The sequence below is a fragment of the Triticum dicoccoides genome, chromosome 1B, assembly GCF_002162155.2.
Source record: "Triticum dicoccoides isolate Atlit2015 ecotype Zavitan chromosome 1B, WEW_v2.0, whole genome shotgun sequence".
In the NCBI taxonomy this organism is placed as follows: Eukaryota; Viridiplantae; Streptophyta; class Magnoliopsida; order Poales; family Poaceae; genus Triticum; species Triticum dicoccoides.
In genome coordinates, this window is record NC_041381.1 from 36,494,761 (window position 1) to 36,503,337 (window position 8,577).

Here is an 8,577-nt window from a genome sequence, read left to right on the forward strand (position 1 = left end):
TGAGTTACGAGTTTGGCCTTCATTTAAAAACAATGTGGAATAGTTTCACAGTTCACACCACCTGGAACACTATAGCGTTATGGTGTGTCCGAACGTCGTAACCGCACTTTATTGGATATTGTGCGATCAATGATGTCTCTTACCCATTTATCAATATCATTTTGGGGTTATGCATTAGAGATAGCTGCATTCACGTTTAAATAGGGCACCATCAAAATCCATTGAGACGACGCCTTATGAACTGTGGTTTGGCAAGAAACCAAAGTTGCCGTTCCTTAAAGTTTTGGGTTGCGATGCTTATGTGAAAGAGTTTCAACCTGATAAGCTCGAACCCGTATCGGAGAAGTGCGTCTTCATAGAATACCCAAAGGAAACTATTGGGTACACCTTCTATCACAGATCCGAAGGCAAAATCTTTGTTGCTAAGAATGGATCCTTTCTAGAGAAGGAGTTTCTCTCGAAAGAAGTGAGTGGGAGGAAAGTAGAACTTGATGAGGTAACTATACCTGCTCCCTTATTGGAAAGTAGTTCATCACAGAAATCAGTTCATGTGATTCCTACACCAATTAGTGAGGAAGCTAATGATGATGATCATGAAGCTTCAGATCAAGTTACTATCGAACCTCGTAGGTCTTCCAGAATAAGATCCGCACCAAAGTGGTACGGTAATCCTGTTCTAGAAGTCATGTTACTAGACCATGATGAACCTATGAACTATGAGGAAGCGATGATGAGCCCAGATTCCGCGAAATGGCTTGAGGCCATAAAATCTGAGATAGGATCCATATATGAGAACAAAGTGTGGACTTTGGGTGACTTGCTCGATGATCAGCAAGTCAAGTTAAATAAATGGATCTTCAAGAGGAACGGACACTGATAGTAGTGTTACTATCTACAAAGCTCGACTTGTTGCAAAAGGTTTTCGACAAGTTCAAGATGTTGAATGCGATGAGATTTTCTCACTCGTAACAATGCTTACGTCTGTCCGAATCATATTAGCAATTGCCACATTTTACGAAATCTGGCAAATGGATGTCAAAACTGCATTCCTTAATGGATTTATTAAAGAAGAGTTGCATATGATGCAACCAGAAGGTTTTGTCAATCCTAAAGATGCTAACAAAATATGCAAATCTCCAGCGATCCATCAATGGACTGGTGCAAGTATCTCGGAGTTGGAATATACGCTTTGATGAGTTGATCAAAGCATATGGTTTTATACAGACTTTTGGAAAGGCCTGTATTTACAAGAAAGTGAGTGGGAGCACTACAGCCTTTCTGATAAGTATATGCGAATGACATATTATTGATCGGAAATGATGTAGAATTTTTCTGGAAAGCATAAAGGAGTGTTTGAAAGGAGTTTTTCAAAGAAATACCTCGGTGAAGTTGCTTACACATTGAGCATCAAGATCTATATAGATAGATCAATACGCTTGATAAGATTTTTCAATGAGTACATACCTTGATAAGATTTTGAAGTAGTTCAAAATGGAACAGTCAAAGAAGGAGTTCTTGCCTATGTTGCAAGGTGTGAAGTTGAGTAAGACTCAAAACCCGACCATGGCAGAAAATAGAAAGAGAATGAAAAGTCATTCCCTATGCCTCAGTCATAGGTTCTATAAAGTATGCTATGCTGTGTACCATACCTATTGTATACCTTTCCATGAGTTTGACAAAGGAATACAAATTTGATCTAATAGTAGATCACTTGACAACGGTCAAGAATATCCTTAGTGAGGACTAAGGAGATGTTTCTCGATTATGGAGGTGATAAAAGAGTTCGTTGTAAAAGTTACATCGGTGCAAACTTTTACATTGAACCACATGACTCTAAGTATCAATCTGGATACATATTGAAAGTGGGAGCAATTAGCTAGAGTAGCTCCATGCAGAGCATTGAAGACATAGAATATTTGCAAAATACATACGGCTCTGAATGTGACAGACCCGTTGACTAAACTTCTCTCATGAGCAAAACCTGATCATACCTTAGTACTCTTTGGGTGTTAATCACATAGCGATGTGAACTAGATTATTGACTCTAGTAAACCCTTTGGGTGTTGGTCACATGACGATGTGAACTATGAGTGTTAATCACATACAGATGTGAATATTGGTGTTGAATCACATGATGATGTGAACTAGATTATTGACTCTAGTGCAAGTGGGAGACTGAAGGAAATATGCCCTGCAGGCAATAATAAAGTTATTATTTATTTCCTCATGTCATGATAAATGTTTATTTCATGCTAGAATTGTATTAACCGGAAACATGATACATGTGTGAATACATAGACAAACTTAATGTCACTAGTATACCTCTACTTGACTAGCTCATTAATCAAAGATGGTTATGTTTCCTAACAATAGACATGTGTTGTCATTTGATTAAAGAGATCACATCATTAGGAGAATGATGTGATTGACTTGGCCCATTCTGTTAGCTTAGCACTTGATCGTTTAGTATGTTGCTACTGATGTCTTCATGACATATACATGTTCCTGTAACTATGAGATTATGCAACTCCCGTTTACCAGAGGAACACTTTGTGTGCTACCAAACGTCACAACGTAACTGGGTGATTATATGGGAGCTCTACAGGTGTCTCCAAAGATAGATGTTGAGTTGGCGTATTTCGAGATTAGGTTTTGTCACTCCGATTGTCGGAGAGGTATCTCTGGGCCCTGTCGGTAATGCACATCACTATAAGCCTTGCAAGCAATGTGGCCAATGAGTTTGTTACGGAATGATGCATTATGGAACGATTAAAGAGACTTGCCGGTAACGAGATTGAACTAGGTATTGAGATACCGACGATCGAATCTCGGGCAAGTAACATACCGATGACAAAGGGAACAACGTATGTTGTTATACGGTTTGACCGATAAAGATCTTCATAGAATATGTAGGAGCCAATATGAGCATCCAGGTTCCGCTATTGGTTATTGACTGGAAACGTGTCTCGGTCATGTCTACATAGTTCTCGAACACGTAGGGTCCGCACGCTTAAGGTTTCGATGACAGTTATATTATGAGTTTATGAGTTTTGATGTGCCGAAGGAGTTCGGAGTCCCGGATGAGATCGGGGACATGACGAGGAGTTTCGAAATGGTCGAGATGTAAAGATCAATATATTGGACGACTACATTTGGACTTTGGAAAGGTTCCGAGTGATTCGAGTATTTTTCGGAGTACCAGAGAGTTACGGGAATTCGCCGCGGAGTATATGGGCCTTATTGGGCCATAGGGGAATAGAGGAGAGAGGCCGAAAGGAAGGAGGTGCGCAGCCCCCCTCTGGTCCGAATTGGACAAGGGGTGCAGCCCCCTTTTCCTTCCTCCTCCCCCCCTCTTTCCTTCTCTCCAACTCCAACAAGGAAGGGGGGGAGTCCTACTCCCGGTGGGAGGAGGACTCCTCCTGGCGCGCCCCTCCTGGCCGGCCGAAACCCTCCCCCTGGCTCCTTTATATACGGGGGCAGGGGGGCACCTCTAGACAACAACAATTGATCCCTTGGATCTCTTAGCTGTGTGCGGTGCCCCCCTCCACCAGCGGTGCTTAGGCAAAGTCCTGCGACGGTAGAACATCAAGATCGTCACCACGCCGTCGTGCTGACGGAACTCTCCCTCGACACTCGGCTGGATCAGAGTTCGAGGGACGTCATCGAGCTGAACGTGTGCTAGAACTCAGAGGTGCCGTAGTTTCGATGCTTGATCGGTCGGGCCGTGAAGACGTACGACTACATCAACCGCGTTGTGCTAACGCTTCCGCTTTCTGTCTACGAAGGTACGTAGACAACACTCTCCCCTCTCATTGCTATGCATCACCATGATCTTGCGTGTGCGTAGGGATTTTTTTGAAATTACTACGTTCCCCAACAAACCTCTCAAAGGGGAATATATTGTGTAGAAATACATGACCCAGAACGACAATTTCTTTGCATAGGTGAACTAGGACGTGCGTCATGATATTGAAGAAGGATGGTGGGAACACCAACTCGAAACTAATAAGACATTGAACCAAATCATTCTCCAACCTTGGTATGATTTCTGGATAGATTACCTTCTGAGAGATTGCATTGGGGAATGCACATAGTCTAGACGGTACCTTCATACTGAGCAATCATTCAAAGAAGATTTCCTTCTCTTCTTTGGTAAGAGCATAGCCGGCATGACCCTGATGTATGCCGTCCTTTCCGTGCATACCTTGTTGGTCCTCCCGTGCCTCCGATGTATATTTTGTCTTCCCATACACGCCCAGGAAGCCAAGCAGGGTCACACAAAGATTCTTCATCACGTGCATCACATGGATTGCAGAGCGGACCTCTAGGTCTTTCCAATATGGCAGGTCCCAAAATATGGATTCCTTCTTCCACATGGGTGCGCGTCCGTCAGCGTCATTCGGAATAAATCCTTGACCATATCATGTACATCATCACCGGTACGATGGCGAGGCTTCGTTCGGTGATCTGCCTCACCTTTGAAATGCTTGACTTTCTTTCTTATGGGATGCCTGCTCGAAAGAAATCGACGATGTCCCAGGTACACATTCTTCTTACAATTATCCAAATATATATTGTCGGTATCATCCAAACAGTGCGTGCATGCATGGTATCCCATGTTTGTCTGTCGTGAAAGGTTACTAAGAGCAGGCCAATCATTGATGGTCACAAACAGCAACGCATGTAGGTCAAATGCTTCCTTTTTGTGCTCATCCCATGCCCGTACACCTTTCCCATTCCACAGCTATATGAGTTATTCAACTAATGGCCTTAGGTACACATCAATGTTGTTGCGGGGTTGCTTAGGGCCTTGGATGAGCACTGGCATCATAATGAACTTCCGTTTCATGCACAACCAAGGAGCAAAGTTATACATACATAGAGTCACAGGCTAGGTGCTATGGTTGCAGCTCTGCTCCCCAAAAGTATAATTGCCATATGCGCTTAGACCAAACCATACGTCCCTTGCATCACCTGCAAAGCCCTCCCAGTACTTTCTCTCGACTTTTCTCCACTGTGACCCGTCAGCGGGTACTCTCAACTTCTCGTCTTTCTTACGGTCTTCTATGTGCCATTGCATCGACTTGGCATGCTCTTTGTTTTGGAACAAACGTTTCAACCGTGGTATTATAGGAGCATACCACATCACCTTGGCAGGAATCTTCTTCCTAGGGCGATCGCCCTTGACATCACCAGGGTCATCGCGGCTGATCTTATAGCGCAACGCACCGCATACTAGGCATGCATTGAAATCCTCATACACACCACGGATGAGGATCCAATCATTAGGGCATGCATCTATCTTCTGCACCTCTAATCCTAGAGGGCAGACAACCTTCTTTGCTTCGTATGTACTCTCTGGCAATTCGTTGTCCTTTGGAAGCATCTTCTTTAACATTATCAACAACTTTCCAAATCCCTTGTCAGATACACCAGTCTCTGCCTTCTATTGCAGCAATTCTAGTGTGGTGCCTAGCTTTTTCTTGTCAGCTTTGCAATTCGGGTACAACAATTTCTTGTGATCTTCTAACATGCGTTGCAACTTCTTCTTCTACTTTTCACTTGTGCATTTTCTCTTTGTGTCGGCAATAGCCCGACCTAGATCATTAGTGCGCTCATTTGATGCCTCTTCTTCTGCTTCTTCCCGCATTGCCGGGTTGACTTCTTCCCCCATTGTTGTACAATTGTATTCAGGGAACCCATGGCTAGGATAGCAATCATCGTCCTCTTCTTCTTCATTGTCTTCCATCATAACCCCTCTTTCTTCGTGCTCGCTCCAAACATTATAGTGGGGCATGAAACTAGACTCAAACAGGTGGACGTGAATGGTTCTTGACTTAGAGTAATTCAGATCATTCTTACAGCCAGCACATGGAAAGGAGAAAAGTATGCACACCATTAATGAACTGGGGAGAGCATCGGTCATCGTACATCCATTGCCGTCTCATCTTCATTTAAACAGCACCGAAAAGACCAAATTAATACAAGTTCATATATAAAGTTCATACAACACTTATTCTCATAAAACAACATACAAATAACTCTGTAGCTAATGCATTTAAATGCAACAACAAATGCGATCAAGATCGCAACTAAGGTAACAATTGATCCAACAGCATAATGATACCAAGCCTCACTATCGATGGCATTTCTAATCTTTCTAATCTTCAAGCGCATTTTCTCCATCTTGATCTTGTGATCATCGACGACATCGGTAACATGCAAATCCAATTCCATCTTCTCCCCCTCAATTCTTTTTAGTTTTTTTTTCAAATACACGTTTCCTTTTTCAACTAAATTTAACCTCTCGACAATAGGGTCGGTTGGAATTTCCGGTTCACATACCACCTACATAAAATTATCTATGTCAACTTGATGGGTATAATTTGTCATAAACACGAAATGTAACAAATAGTTATAAAAGAGAATATACCACATCCGAATCATAACCGGGACGAGGGCCGATGGGGACGGATATCAAAACCATGGCACTATGTATAACAAACAACATACGGGTAAGATAATTATACAAGTAACTATATATCTAAATCAGACAGACATGATTTTTATGTTAAAAAGATAAGAACAAGAGGCTCACCACAACATGGAGCTGACGACGGGATGGTGCCGGCGATCGATGGTGGTTAGGACGGAGACGGGAAGGCACTAAGTAAACCACACCTACATATGCAAACTAAGAGTTATTTTGACCTCAAATTGCATATAAATCAAATACTACACATATAATTCCTTCCAAAATAAAACCCACAACTCACTATACTTATGGAGCATTGCAAGAGCTAATCTAGCAATGAGAGATGAATGGAAAAAGTTGCTAACCTTTGTGATCACTTGGATGGATGTGGTGCCTTCAAATCTTCACAAATTTTGGCAAAAATGGAGTGTGAGCTCGAGAGGAAGAGGCAGAAAATAGAGGAGAGGACAGGAGAAGAATAGAGGGCTCGTGCTGGAAGAATGGGTTTATATAATAAGACCTTTAGTACCGGTTTGTTAGACGAATCGATACTAATGGTGAACTTCTAGTCCCGGTTCTTGGCATGAACAGGTACTAGAGGTGCTGGCGGGCCGTAGCCTGACACCAGCCTGCCACCACCTCTTTAGTACCTGTTCATGGCACCAACCGGTACTACAGGTTAGCCACGAACCGGTACTAATGAGCACCACCCGCCTAGCCGTTGGAACCGGCACTAATGGTCACATTAGTGCCGGTCCAGTTACAAACTGGGACCAATGTGCTTCACATTAGGCCCTTTTCCTACTAGTGATTAATTGTTTTTGTCTCAAGGTGTTTGTGTGGTTATTATCTTGAGGCCTTAACAAAGTGGATTTTAAACTGCACGGGACTTTCACGAGGTTGAACGGTGAATGCCAAATGTATCTGTAGGAACGACATGTTTATACTGTTGTTGTTTTGACACCTTAACCAACTATACTTTACAAAGGGATTTGTTTTGAAGTTTAATGGTGAATGTCATGTGTATGTCATGGAACTTCTAAGACCCTTAGGGTGGTATCAACAGTAATTTCGTGTAAATTTATGTGGGCTAAAGGTGGGAAGTCGTGGCATAATGCATTCTAAGTTTCTAACCTTCAAAGCTGTTGTCGGAATCCAATCGCTCAATATATTAGGCGAACAACCGCCAAATATAGTTCCCTGATACATATTTATATTAAATTCATGCACACCGTCACTAATATTTGCCTATGGGAATTACGTCGGTGGACCATGGTATTATAGATGAAGGAGGTAAAGGAAAATCTAATCAAGTTTGAGGCTAAGCTATTCAAAACGGCTTGCATGGGAGGACTTTTACACTACTAGAAGATGTAGGTCTTTCAACTGAGGATGGTGATGCAGATAGGTGGTATTTCTCTCGGAAGTTTATGGAAAGAAAGATCCTAATAGTTACGACATTATGTGAAGAGTGATTACTTGGTAATTGTACATTTTTTCCTCTGTGGTACTTACAACTACATATGTTCTTCGCCTAAAAAAAGTCTATGTATGTTCTTCTTGTGGTCTGGTGAGCTAATACTAATTGTGCTACGTGAGGGGCTGAGATATGTTTTATTTTCTATATTTGATGGAAAACTTTGGTTCCTATAGTATTGAAAGTTTTCATGCTCAAAGTTTTTTATAATACAGAAAGATAGGGATGAATATGATTAGAAAGAAATAACATGCTTCTTCACCCTATCCTGATTTACTTGGCAGGGATGTCTCACAAGCCATGTGTACAGACATGCGGTTACTACATTTTATATTAAACAAAATAAGCAATCAATCAGTATCGAATCAAAGGAACCAATTTCCTATCTATGATGAATTGATAGTTTCACCATTATTTGGATCAGATATTTTGTTTGTAAGTTTTCTACACATTTTGGTGTGATCGCCATTTGTTTGTGGGCCTCCCAAGATGAAGATTAAAAAACGCTAAGAACTTTGATTTGCGAAAGTTATCCTTTTTGCTTTTTACCTGACACATGCTAGTCTGCTGAAAACTAAGTGTGTAAGAGCACGGTGTAGCATATTTTTTGAATAAGAAAACGAGC